The sequence below is a fragment of the Pseudorca crassidens genome, chromosome 14, assembly GCF_039906515.1.
Source record: "Pseudorca crassidens isolate mPseCra1 chromosome 14, mPseCra1.hap1, whole genome shotgun sequence".
NCBI classification, from domain to species: domain Eukaryota; kingdom Metazoa; phylum Chordata; class Mammalia; order Artiodactyla; family Delphinidae; genus Pseudorca; species Pseudorca crassidens.
The window spans coordinates 60,957,718-60,970,302 of NC_090309.1; the positions used below are offsets into that span (position 1 = coordinate 60,957,718).

At 41.7% G+C, this 12,585-nt stretch overlaps 1 protein-coding gene across 1 annotated transcript in view; it reads left to right on the plus strand.

Moving 5' to 3' along the window:
- The first annotated feature begins 1,981 nt into the window (after window positions 1-1,981).
- CDKL4 (cyclin dependent kinase like 4) overlaps window positions 1,982-12,585 on the plus strand; it is a 55,598-nt gene continuing 44,994 nt past the window's right edge. The window contains exon 1 of the mRNA XM_067703200.1: window positions 1,982-2,129. The gene's annotated coding sequence lies outside the window, so the exon portion shown is untranslated. The remainder of the gene's footprint in view (window positions 2,130-12,585) is intronic.

Here is a 12,585-nt window from a genome sequence, read left to right on the forward strand (position 1 = left end):
TACAATTAAAGCTTATGAAATATGTCTAGTCAAAACTCATTACAAAGACTTTCTTTTAGTTTGTTCTTATGAGATAATTATTTAACTAACATACATTGATCATTTACAGTAGATCCAAGCTCTTTACTGGCAGTGCGGAAAAGATGGAAAATCATCATTCCCAGTATTCCAGGAGCACACTTGGATGAATAAAGATAGATTTAAAGAACAATGCAAAAGGCTGTGCCTAATTCTGGTTTGGGAAAAGGAAAGCCTTTGTGCAGAACGTTGTATATAAGCCAGGTTGTTGATAGATGAAGAGGAGTGTATCAAGTGCAGGAAAAAATCAGGGTAGGGAGCTGTAGACTAGACTAAGGCATATGCAAAAATGCCGCTTGTTCAAGGAATAGTGACGTTAAATGCGGCTGAGCTTAGAGTGTGTGGAGCAGAGTAACAAGGCGTGAAGCTAGAAAATAGGGATGGGCCTGATTGTGAAGAGCTTTCTAATGAGAAAAGTAGCTCTAATAGTCAACAGTTATGGAAACTGCAGAGATCGAATACCATGAAGATGAAAATAGCTGTTGGCAAAAAAATAAATAAGGGGGAGGGACTTCCCTGGCGGTCCAGTGGTTAAGACTCAGTGCTTCCAATGCAGGGGATGCAGGTTCGATCCCTGGTGGAGGAACTAGGATCCCACATGCTGCGTGGTGCGGTCAAAAAAAGAAAGAAAGAAAAAAAAAAACAGCCGTTGGGTTTGTACCTAAGGTTATGGTGATCTCTTGTATCCTTTCTGAGAAAGTTACCTAAATAGCATGATGAGGGCAAAAATGATAGAGAAATAAGTTGATGTTAAGTTTACCTGGGAGTATGTTTGGTCTTGAAGGAGGTAAAGGTTTGTGTTTTTGTTTTTATCTCTGTTTTTTGTTTCTAAAGATGGGCAGAGATTAGAACATATTTCTAAGCAAATGAAGGAAATGGAAAATGGAAGATAGATGACAAAAAGGGAGAAGCGTTACCTCTGAGGGAAGAAGGGAAGTATCGACATCCTAAATCTGGGCATGATGGAGAGCATTTTACTGATGCTAAACAAAGTGTGTATGTGCTCATTAACAACAGATATAGTGTTTCCAAGTTCCTCTTGGAAACAAGAAGGGTAGACTGGCAAAAATTATCTGTTCCATTGTTAATACCTATACCTCCATATAGCATTCGTCACATTACTTGTTTGCTTGACTTGATTCCCCACTGGGTGGCAAACGTGTCTCTCATTCTGAATCAGCCCCACGTTAACTAGTACGATGCTTGCTGAATTATGAAAATGGCAGCAGTGGACCACAGGTAATACATAAAACTGCTTGTTACCAAAAAGCCTACAGAAGTCTGCTGGAAAGCTATTTGGACACCAAGGCGGAACCGAAGAGTAAAGATTAATAATAAGAGGATCTGGCTACCCGAAGGTCTCTGCCCAGGCAGGAAAACGAACTTCTGTAACTTCAACGTTTATATTTGCTTAATTTTAGTGCTCCCGAGGACTTGGATAGGAACAGGACTTGGTATAATCACAGTGTTATGGAAAAGTGGTTAAAACGTTTCCCGAGTGCCTCCTTCAGGGCAGCTTAAAAGGGTTCTCGGGGGCTTCCCTGGTGGCGCAGTGGTTGAGAGACCGCCAGCTGATGCAGGGGACACGTGTTCGTGCCCCGGTCCGGGAGGATCCCACATGCCGCGGAGCGACTGGGCCCGTGAGCCATGGCCGCTGAGCCTGCGCGTCCCAAGCCTGTGCTCCGCAACGGGAGAGGCCACGACAGTGAGAGGCCCGCGTACCGCACAAAAAGAAAAAGAAAAAGAAAAAAGGGTTCTCGGAGGAGAAACTGCTGCTGCGTTCACACTCTGCCGTTAAGGGCTTGCCCAAAAGTGACCCACCGAGATGCTGAACCCAGGCCGCGGGCTTCCCCTGCGGCGGGCGCCGGAGAAACCGGCTCCGGAAGCCGCCCTACCCCGAGCGGCCTGAGCGTCCGGTTGCCAGGGAGACGCCGCGGCGGTGGCGCACGGGAGTCGCTGCGCCCGGGGGCGCTTCCTGCGCACTGCGTCCCGCGCTGGAGTCGGGCTGAGGGGGCTGCTCGAGACTGCGTCGCCGTCGCCTTGTCCTCGCCGTAAGTGCGGCGGCCGGCGGGCGGGGTCCGGCTGTGAGGAGGGTCGGCGCCGGGGGTGATGGAGAGAGAAGTGGAGTCTGGGTGGAGGCTTCCAGAGAAGGGAAAGTTCCCTGAGAGAAGGGGAGCGGGGCAGCCTTGCAGTTCGACGGCCTCTGGAGGGACAGGCAGGGGTGGGGGGGAGGGGGCTAGAGGTGACAGTGACTCCCGCTGGCCGCACGACCCACCCGATGCGGGCCCCTGGGGAGCGGAGCGGCTGCGCTTTGGGAGACCACTGTGTGGCAGAGAAGCTGCACTGTCATTAAATGTAGAGTCAAGACTAGTTTAGAGGCCTGAAAATCAAGTGGCTTATGCCAGACGTCCAGATCCGTTATGTGTTCACATGAAATGTGAGGCTTTTAAACAAAATTAGTTTCTTGGATTATGTAAATTATATGGGCTTTGATTTTCTGGGGATGCTTTTAGTTAATCCTATTGTACTATCACTAGGACAAGTTTATAAACACGTGTGTGTACTTTTGAAGTTCTGCGATTCAGTATTATGTTTATAAAACAGATGCAGAATGGTTTTATAGCCCATTTTCCTGGTCAATTTTATTAAATATAATTGCATGTTTGGTTGTGCTGGAAACAATAATAACAACATAGCAGACTGACTTGTAGCCTGTAGAATCTGTAACTGGTCTGGCCTGGTCTTGAAAAGGTCTCCTTACCGCCCCCCTCATTCCTAACGCCACTATTTACACAAGTTTCCTCTAAACTTTTAGATTAGGAAATTAATGTGTTTTTTCACCCCATTTCCTCTCCGTTTCTTAATTTTGTTTTTTTTTCTCTCAGCGTGTTCTTTAAAGGCTGGCTAGAGCCCTCATGACCTGCTTTTGTGATACAATTGTGGAAAATAATCTGCCTTCAAGTGTTTTCTCGGTTTCTATGTGCATCCTTTTGCAAATCCTCAAGACTAAGGAAGTTAAATAGAAAATTTTCAAACAATTTAATAATCCACTCAATTATCTATTTTATCTATCTTCCTATATTCACCAATCAGCCCAAGTCTATACCTGCTTTTGCCTTTGTACACAGAACTTCGTTAACTTAATACTCAAATATTTGGTAACTTCTGAAGTCAGGAAGCCCTGCAGCCAAGAGGTACATAGGTTCAGACTGAAGGTGACTAATGATTAGGAAAAATATTTTCTTTTTTTTTTTTTAACATTTTCATCTATTCCCTGCAAGTAGCTATCTCACTGTGTCATCTTGATTTCCTGACCAGGTACTATTTTAACAATCAAAATGTATTACTGCCTTTGCTTAAAGAAGAAAGACATATTTAGTGGAAAGGTTAGAGAATAAAATTATGGTAGGATTACAACAGACAGGTTGAGCACCTACTATGTGCCAGACAGTGGGCAAACAAGGCACATCAGGTGTAATAAATAATGTGTAAAAAAGGAGTCGGGGAACTTAACTCAGTATGTGTGGAGAGAAAGAGCTTGCCTTTGGGGGTTGGGGAGGGCTAAGCAGAAAAAACACTTGACTTGAACTGCAAAAGATCAAGAGGATTTAGAGGTCAAACTTTCCAAGCAGCGGTTGGTATACGTAGAGACTTAGAGACTTGAAAGTGTTTGGGGAAGAATCTGAGAAGCACTGAGGGAAAGGTCCATTGGGACCAGGGTGGAAAGGACTGTAAATATCATACTACAGTTTGAACTTTATTCTGTGGCAGTAGAGGCCATAGCCATTTTTGAGGAAGGACGATTATACTGATGACTGAGAAAGATGTTTTTGTTTTAATTGAAATATGCTGAAAAAAAAGTGATTTGAGGGGCTTCCCTGGTGGCGCAGTGGTTGAGAGTCCGCCTGCCAATGCAGGGGACACGGGTTCGTGCCCCGGTCCGGGAAGATCCCACATGCCGCAGAGCGGCTGGGCCCGTGAGCCATGGCCACTGAGCCTGCGCGTCCGGAGCCTATGCTCCGCAACGGGAGAGGCCACAACAGTGAGAGGCCCGCGTACCAAAAAAAAAAAAAAGTGATTCGAAACTTTAGTCCCACTATAGGTTTTTAAAATAGCTCTCTTTTGATATAATAATTTCAAAACTGCAAGCATAATACAATTAACTCCCATACATTTACATTCATTAATTGTTTACATTTTGCTCGTTTCCTTTCTATCTCTCTCTGGGTGTATATATATATATATATACACACACATATATATGCATATTAATTTTTCTCTACCGTTTGAGGGTAAGTTGCAGACATCATGTCCCTTTATCCTTAAATAGTTCAGTGTATATTTCCTAAGAATTAGGACACTTACATAACCACAGTAAAGATTACCAAAATCAGGAAATTTGATATCTGATCCACAGTCAATATTTAGGTTTTGCCAGTTATCCCAGTATGCTGCTTTATAGCTCTTTTTTTCCCCATTCCAGGATCAAACCCCAGATCCACATTACATTGCATTTTCACATCTCTTCAGTACTGTTCAGTCTGGAACAGTACTTTGACATTTGTCTTTCATTTGTTAAGAACACAGACCAGTTATTTGTAGAGTGGTCCTCGATTTGGCTTTGTCTACTGTTTCCTCATAATTATATTCAGGTTTTGCATTTTTGGCAGAAATATCACAGAGGAGATCCTGTCCTCAGTGGCTCATTTGACTCTTCTAGAAATTACATGTAAATGGAATCACATAATATGTGTTTTTTTGTGTGTGTGATTTTTCTCAGATAGCATTATATATATATATATTTTTTTATGTTTATCACATTATAGCATGTATCAGTACTTGGTTCCTTTCTATTTTTTTTTAATTTTTATTGGAGTATAATTGATTTACAATGTTGTGTTAGTTTCTTTGTTCCTTTCTATTGCTGAATAGTATTTCATTGAATGGATAGTCATTCATCAGTTGATGGACATTGGTTTGCTTTCAGTTTGGGGCTCTTATGAATAATGATACTATAAATATTTTCGGAATTCCCTAGCAGTTCAGTGTTCAGGACTCAGCACTTTCACTTTTGGGGCCCGGGTTCAATCCCTGGTAGAACTAAGATCCCGCAAGCCACCGGGCCAAAAAATATATATATTGATATATATTTGCAAACATGTCTTTGTGCAGACATATTTTTTAATTTTTCCTAGATAGATACCGAACAGTAGAATTGCTGTTTACATTTAACATTTTTTTTTACATCTTTATTGGAGTATAATTGCTTTACAATGGTGTGTTAGTTTCTGCTCTATAACAAAGTGAATCAGTTATACATATACATATGTTCCCATATCTCCTCCCTCTTGCGTCTCCCGCCCTCCCACCCTCCCTATCCCTCCCATCCAAGTGGTCACAAAGCACTGAGCTGATCTCCCTGTGCTATGCGGCTGCTTCCCACTAGCTATCTACCTTACGTTTGTTAGTGTATATATGTCCATGCCTCTCTCTCACTTTGTCACAGCTCACCCTTCCTCCTCCCCATATCCTCAAGTCCATCCTCTAGTAGGTCTGTGTCTTTATTCCCGTCTTACCCCTAGGTTCTTCATGACATTTTTTTTTCTTATATTCCATACATATGTGTTAGCATATTGTATTTGTCTTTCTCTTTCTGACTTACTTCACTCTGTATGACAGACTCTAGGTCCATCCACCTCAGTACAAATAACGCAATTTCATTTCTTTTTATGGCTGAGTAATATTCCATTGTATATATGTGCCACATCTTCTTTATCCATTCATCCGATGATGGGCACTTAGGTTGTTTCCATCTCTGGGCTATTGTAAATAGAGCTGCAATGAACATTTTGGTACATGACTCTTTTTGAATTCTGGTTTTCTCAGGGTATATGCCCAGTAGTGGGATTGCTGGGTCATATGGTAGTTCTATTTGTAGTTTTTTAAGGAACCTCCATACTGTTCTCCAATTCACATTCCCACCAGCAGTCAAGAGTGTTCCCTTTTCTCCACACCCTCTCCAGCATTTATTGTTTCTAGATTTTTTGATGATGGCCATTCTGACTGGTGTGAGATGATATCTCATTGTAGTTTTGATTTGCATTTCTCTAATGATTAATGATGTTGAGCATTCTTTCATGTGTTTGTTGGCAGTCTGTATATCTTCTTTGGAGAAATGTCTATTTAGATCTTCTGCCCATTTTGGGATTGGGTTGTTTGTTTTTTTGTTATTGAGCTGCACGAGCTGCTTGTAAATTTTGGAGATTAATCCTTTGTCAGTTGCTTCATTTGCAAATATTTTCTCCCATTCTGAGGGTTGTCTTTTGGTCTTGTTTATGGTTTCCTTTGCTGTGCTAAAGCTTTGAAGTTTCGTTAGGTCCCATTTGTTTATTTTTGTTTTTATTTCCATTTCTCTAGGAGGTGGGTCAAAAAGGATCTTGCTGTGATTTCTGTCATAGAGTGTTCTGCCTATGTTTTCCTCTAAGAGTTTGATAGTTTCTGGCCTTACATTTAGGTCTTTAATCCATTTTGAGCTTATTTTTGTGTATGGTGTTAGGGAGTGATCTAATCTCATACTTTTACATGTACCTGTCCAGTTTTCCCAACACCACTTATTGAAGAGGCTGTCCTTTCTCCAGTGTACATTCCTGCCTCCTTTATCAAAGATAAGGTGACCATATATTCGTGGGTTTATCTCTGGGCTTTCTATGCTGTTCCATTGATCTATATTTCTGTTTTTGTGCCAGTACCATACTGTCTTGATTACTGTAGCTTTGTAGTATGTTCTGAAGTCAGGGAGCCTGATTCCTCCAGCTCCGTTTTTTGTTCTCAAGATTGCTTTGGCTATTCGGGTTCTTTTGTGTTTCCATACAAATTGTGAAATTTTTTGTTCTAGTTCTGTGAAAAATCCCATTAGTAGTTTGATAGGGATTGATTTGAATCTGTAGATTGCTTTGAATAGTACAGTCATTTTCACAATGTTGATTCTTCCAATCCAAGAACGTGGTATATCTCTCCATCTATTTGTATCATCTTTAATTTCTTTCATCAGTGTCTTATAATTTTCTGCATACAGGTCTTTTGTCTCCTTAGGTAGGTTTATTCCTAGATATTTTATTCTTTTTGTTGCAGTGGTAAATGGGAGTGTTTTCTTGATTTCACTTTCAGATTTTTCATCATTAGTGTATAGGAATGCCAGAGATTTCTGTGCATTAATTTTGTATCCTGCTACTTTACCAAATTCATTGATTAGCTCTAGTAGTTTTCTGTAGCATCTTTAGGATTCTCTATGTATAGTATCCTGTCATCTGCAAAGAGTGACAGCTTTACTTCTTCTTTTCCGATTTGGATTCCTTTTACTTCCTTTTCTTCTCTGATTGCTGTGGCTAAAACTTCCAAAATTATATTGAATAAGAGTGGTGAGAGTGGGCAGCCTTGTCTTGTTCCTGATCTTAGTGGAAATACTTTCAATTTTTCACTGTTGAGGATGATGTTGGCTGTGGGTTTGTCATATATGGCCTTTATTATGTTGAGGAAAGTTCCCTCTATGCCTACTTTCTGCAGGGTTTTTATCATCATTGGGTGTTGAATTTTGTCAAAAGCTTTCTCTGCATCTATTGAGATGATCATATGGTTTTTATCCTTCAATTTGTTAATGTGGTGTATCACGTTGATGGATTTGCGTATATTGAAGAATCCTTGCATTCCTGGAATAAACCCCACTTGATCATGGTGTATGATCCTTTTAATGTGCTGTTGGATTCTGTTTGCTAGTATTTTGTTGAGGATTTTTGCATCTATGTTCATCAGTGATATTGGCCTGTAGTTTTCTTTCTTTGTGACATCCTTGTCTGGTTTTGGTATCAGGGTGATGGTGGCCTCGTAGAATGAGTTTGGGAGTGTTCCTCCTTCTGCTATATTTTGGAAGAGTTTGAGAAGGATAGGTGGTAGCTCTTCTCTAAATATTTGATAGAATTCGCCTGTGAAGCCATCTGGTCCTGGGCTTTTGTTTGTTGGAAGATTTTTAATCACAGTTTCAATTTCAGTGCTTGTGATTGGTCTGTTCATATTTTCTATTTCTTCCTGATTCAGTCTTGGCAAGTTGTGCATTTCTAAGAATTTGTCCCTTTCTTCCAGGTTGTCCATTTTATTGGCATAGAGTTGCTTGTAGTAATCTCTCATATCTTTTGTATTTCTGCAGTGTCAGTTGTTACTTCTCCTTTTTCATTTCTAATTCTATTGATTTGAGTCTTCTTCCTTTTTTTCTTGATGAGTCTGGCTAATGGTTTATCTATTTTGTTTATCTTCTCAAAGAACCAGCTTTTAGTTTTATTGATCTTTGCTATCGTTTCCTTCATTTCTTTTTTCATTTATTTCTGATCTGATCTTTATGATTTCTTTCCTTCTGCTAACTTTGGGGTTTTTTTGTTCTTCTTTCTCTAATTGCTTTAGGTGCAAGGTTAGGTTGTTTATTCGAGATGTTTCCTGTTTCTTAAGGTAGGATTGTATTGCTATAAACTTCCCTCTTAGAACTGCTTTTGCTGCATCCCATAGGTTTCGGGTCATCGTGTCTCCATTGTCATTTGTTTCTAGGTAGTTTTTGATTTCCACTTTGATTTCCTCAGTGATAACTTCATTATTAAGTAGTGTATTGTTTAGCCTCCATGTGTTTGTATTTTTTGCAGATCTTTTCCTGTAATTGATATCTAGTCTCATAGCATTGTGGTCGGAAAAGATACTTGATACAATTTCAATTTTCTTAAATTTACCAAGGCTTGATTTGTGACCCAAGATATGATCTATACTGGAGAATGTTCCACGCGCACTGGAGAAAAATGTGTATTCTGTTGTTTTTGGATGGAATGTCCTACAAATATCAATTAAGTGCATCTTGTTTAATGTATCATTTAAAGCTTGTGTTTCCTTATTTATTTTCATTTTGGCTGATCTGTCCATTGGTGAAAGTGGGGTGTTAAAGTCCCCTATTATGAATGTGTTACTGTCGATTTCCCCTTTTATGGCTGTTAGTATTTGCCTTATGTATTGAGGTGCTCCTGTGTTGGGTGCATAAATATTTACAACTGTTATATCTTCTTCTTGGATCGATTCCTTGATCATAATGTAGTGTCCTTCTTTGTCTCTTCTAATAGTCTTTATTTTAAAGTCTATTTTGTCTGATATGAGAATTGCTACTCCAGCTTTCTTTTGGTTTCCATTTGCATGGAATATCTTTTTCCATCCCCTTACTTTCAGTCTGTATATGTCTCTAGGTTTGAAGTGGGTCTCTTGTAGACAGCATATATATGGGTCTTGTTTTTGTATCCATTCAGCCAGTCTGTGTCTTTTGGTTGGAGCGTTTAATCCATTTACATATAAGGTAATTATCGATATGTATGTTCCTATTCCCATTTTCTTAATTGTTTTGGGTTTGTTATTGTAGGTCTTTTCCTTCTTTTGTGTTTCTTGCCTAGAGAAGTTCCTTTAGCATTTGTTGTAAAGTTGGTTTGGTGGTGCTGAACTCTCTCAGCTTTTGCTTATCTGTAAAGGTTTTAATTTCTCCATCAAATCTGAATGAGATCCTTGCTGGGTAGAGTAATCTTGGTTGCAGGTTTTTCTCCTTCATCCCTTTAAATATGTCCTGCCAGTCCCTTCTGGCTTGCAGAGTTTCTGCTGAAAGATCAGCTGTTAACCTTATGGGGATTCCCTTGTGTGTTGTTTGTTGTTTTTCCCTTGCTGCTTTTAATATGTTTTCTTTGTATTTAATTTTTGACAGTTTGATTAATATGTGTCTTGGCGTGTTTCTCCTTGGATTTATCCTGTATGGGACTCTGTGCTTCCTGGGCTTGATTAACTATTTCCTTTCCCATATTAGGGAAGTTTTCAACTATAATCTCTTCATATATTTTCTCAGTCCCTTTCTTTTTCTCTTCTTCTTCTGGAACCCCTATAATTCGAATGTTGGTGCATTTAATGTTGTCCCAGAGGTCTCTGAGACTGTCCTCAGTTCTTTTCATTCTTTTTTCTTTATTCTGCTCTGCAGTAGTTATTTCCACTATTTTATCTTCCAGGTCACTTATCCATTCTTCTGCCTCAGTTATTCTGCTATTGATCCCATCTAGAGTATTTTTAATTTCATTTATTGTGTTGTTCATCCTTGCTTGTTTCATCTTTAGTTCTTCTAGGTCCTTGTTAAATGTTTCTTGCATTTTCTCTATTCTGTTTCCAAGATTTTGGATCATCTTTACTATCACTATTATGAATTCTTTTTCAGGTAGACTGCCTATTTCCTCTTCATTTGTTGTGTCTGGTGGTTTTTTATCTTGCTCCTTCATCTGCTGTGTGTTTTTCTGTCTTCTCATTTTGCTTATCTTACTGTGTTTGGGGTCTCCTTTTTGCAGGCTGCAAGTTCGTAGTTCCCGTTGTTTTTGGTGTCTGTCCCCAGTGGCTAAAGTTGGTTCAGTGGGTTGTGTAGGCTTCCTGGTGGAGGGGACTAGTGCCTGTGTTGTGGTGGATGAGGCTGGATCTTGTCTTTCTGGTGGGCAGGTCCACGTCTGGTGGTGTGTTTTGGGGTGTCTGTGACCTTACTATGATTTTAGGCAGCCTCTCTGCTAATGGGTGGGGTTGTGTTCCAGTCTTGCTAGTTGTTTGGCGTAGGGTGTCCAGCACTGTAGCTTGCAGGTCTTAGAGTGAAGCTGGGTACTGGTGTTGAGATGGAGATCTCTGGGAGATTTTCGCCGTTTGATATTATGTGGAGCTGGGAAGTCACTTGTGGACCAGTGTCCTGAAATTGGCTCTCTCACCTCAGAGGCACAGCACTGACTCCTGGCTGAAGAAAGAAAGAAAGGAAGGAAGAAAGGAAGGAAGGAAGGAAGGAAGAAAGAAAGAAAATAAAGTAAGATAAAATAAAATAAAGTTATTAGAATAAAAAATAATTAAGAAAAAAAAATTTTTTTAAGTAAAAAAACAAACAAAAAAACCAAACAGATAGAACCCTAGGACAAATGGTGAAAGCAAAGCTATAGAGACAAAATCACACAGAAGCATACACATACACACTCACAAAAAGAGGAAAAGGGGGAAAAATCATAAATCTTGCTCTCAAAGTCCACCTCCTCAATTTGGGATGATACGTTGTCTATTCATGTATTCCACAGATGCAGGGTACATCTAGTTGATTGTTGAGCTTTAATCCGCTGCTTCTGAGGCTGCTGGGAGAGATTTCCTTTTCTTTTCTTTGTTCGCACAGCTCCCAGGGCTCAGCTTTGGATTTGGCCCCGCCTCTGCGTGTAGGTCACCAGAGGGCATCTGTTCTTCGCTCAGACAGGACGGGGTTAAAGGAGCAGCTGACTCGGGTGCTCTGGCTCACTCAGGCTTGCGGGGAGGGAAGGGTGCGGATGCGGGGCGAGCCTGCAGCGGCAGAGGCCGGCGGGACGTTGCACCAGCCTGCGGCGCACCATGTGTTCTCCCGGGCAAGTTGTCCCTGGATCCCAGGACCCTTGCAGTGGCGGGCTGCACAGGCTCCCGGGAAGGGAGGTGTGGATAGTGACCTGTGCTCGCACACAGGCTTCTTGGTGGCAGCAGCAGCAGCCTTAGCGTCTCATGCCCGTCTCTGGGGTCCGCGCTGTTAGCCGCGGTTTGCGCCCGTCTCTGGAGCTCCTTTAAGCAGCACTCTTAATCCCCTCCCCTTGCGCACCAGGAAACAAAGAGGCAAGAAAAACTCTCTTGCCTCTTCGGCACGGCAGATCCAGTCTTTTCCCCGGACTCCCTCCCGGCTAGCCGTGGTGCACTAACCCCCTGCAGGCTGTGTTCACACCACCAACCCCAGTCCTCTCCCTGTGCTCCAACCAAAGCCGGAGCCTCATCTCCCAGCCCCGCCCACCCCGGCGGGTGAGCAGACAAGCCTCTCGGGCTGGTGAGTGCCGGTCGGCACTGATCCTCTGTGAGGGAATCTCTCCGCTTTGCCCTCCGCACCCCTGTTGCTGTGCTCTCCTCTGCGGCTCTGAAGCTTCCCCCCTCCGCCACCCGCAGTCTCCGCCTGTGAAGGGGCTTCCTAGTGTGTGGAAACCTTTCCTCCTTCACAGCTCCCTCCCACTGGTGCAGGTCCCGTCCCTATTCTTTTGTCTCTGTTTTTCCTTTTTTCTTTTGCCCTACCCAGGTACGTGGGGAGTTTCTTGCCTTTTGGGAGGTCTGAGGTCTTCTACCAGCGTTCAGTAGGTGTTCTATAGGAGCAGTTCCACGTGTAGATGTATTTCTGGTGTATCTGTGGGGAGGAAGGTGATCTCCGCGTCTTACTCTTCCGCCATCTTCCCTCTCTCCTACATTTAACTTTTAAGACATTGCCAAATTGTTTTGCAATGGGACCTGGGTCATTTTACATTCCCACCATTAATATAAGAGTCCCAATTTGTACATATCCTTATCAATACTTGATATTGTCAGTTTTGTGGATTTTTGCCATTCTAGTAGGTATGTAGTGGTTTCTTATTGTGGTTTTACTTATTTATTTAT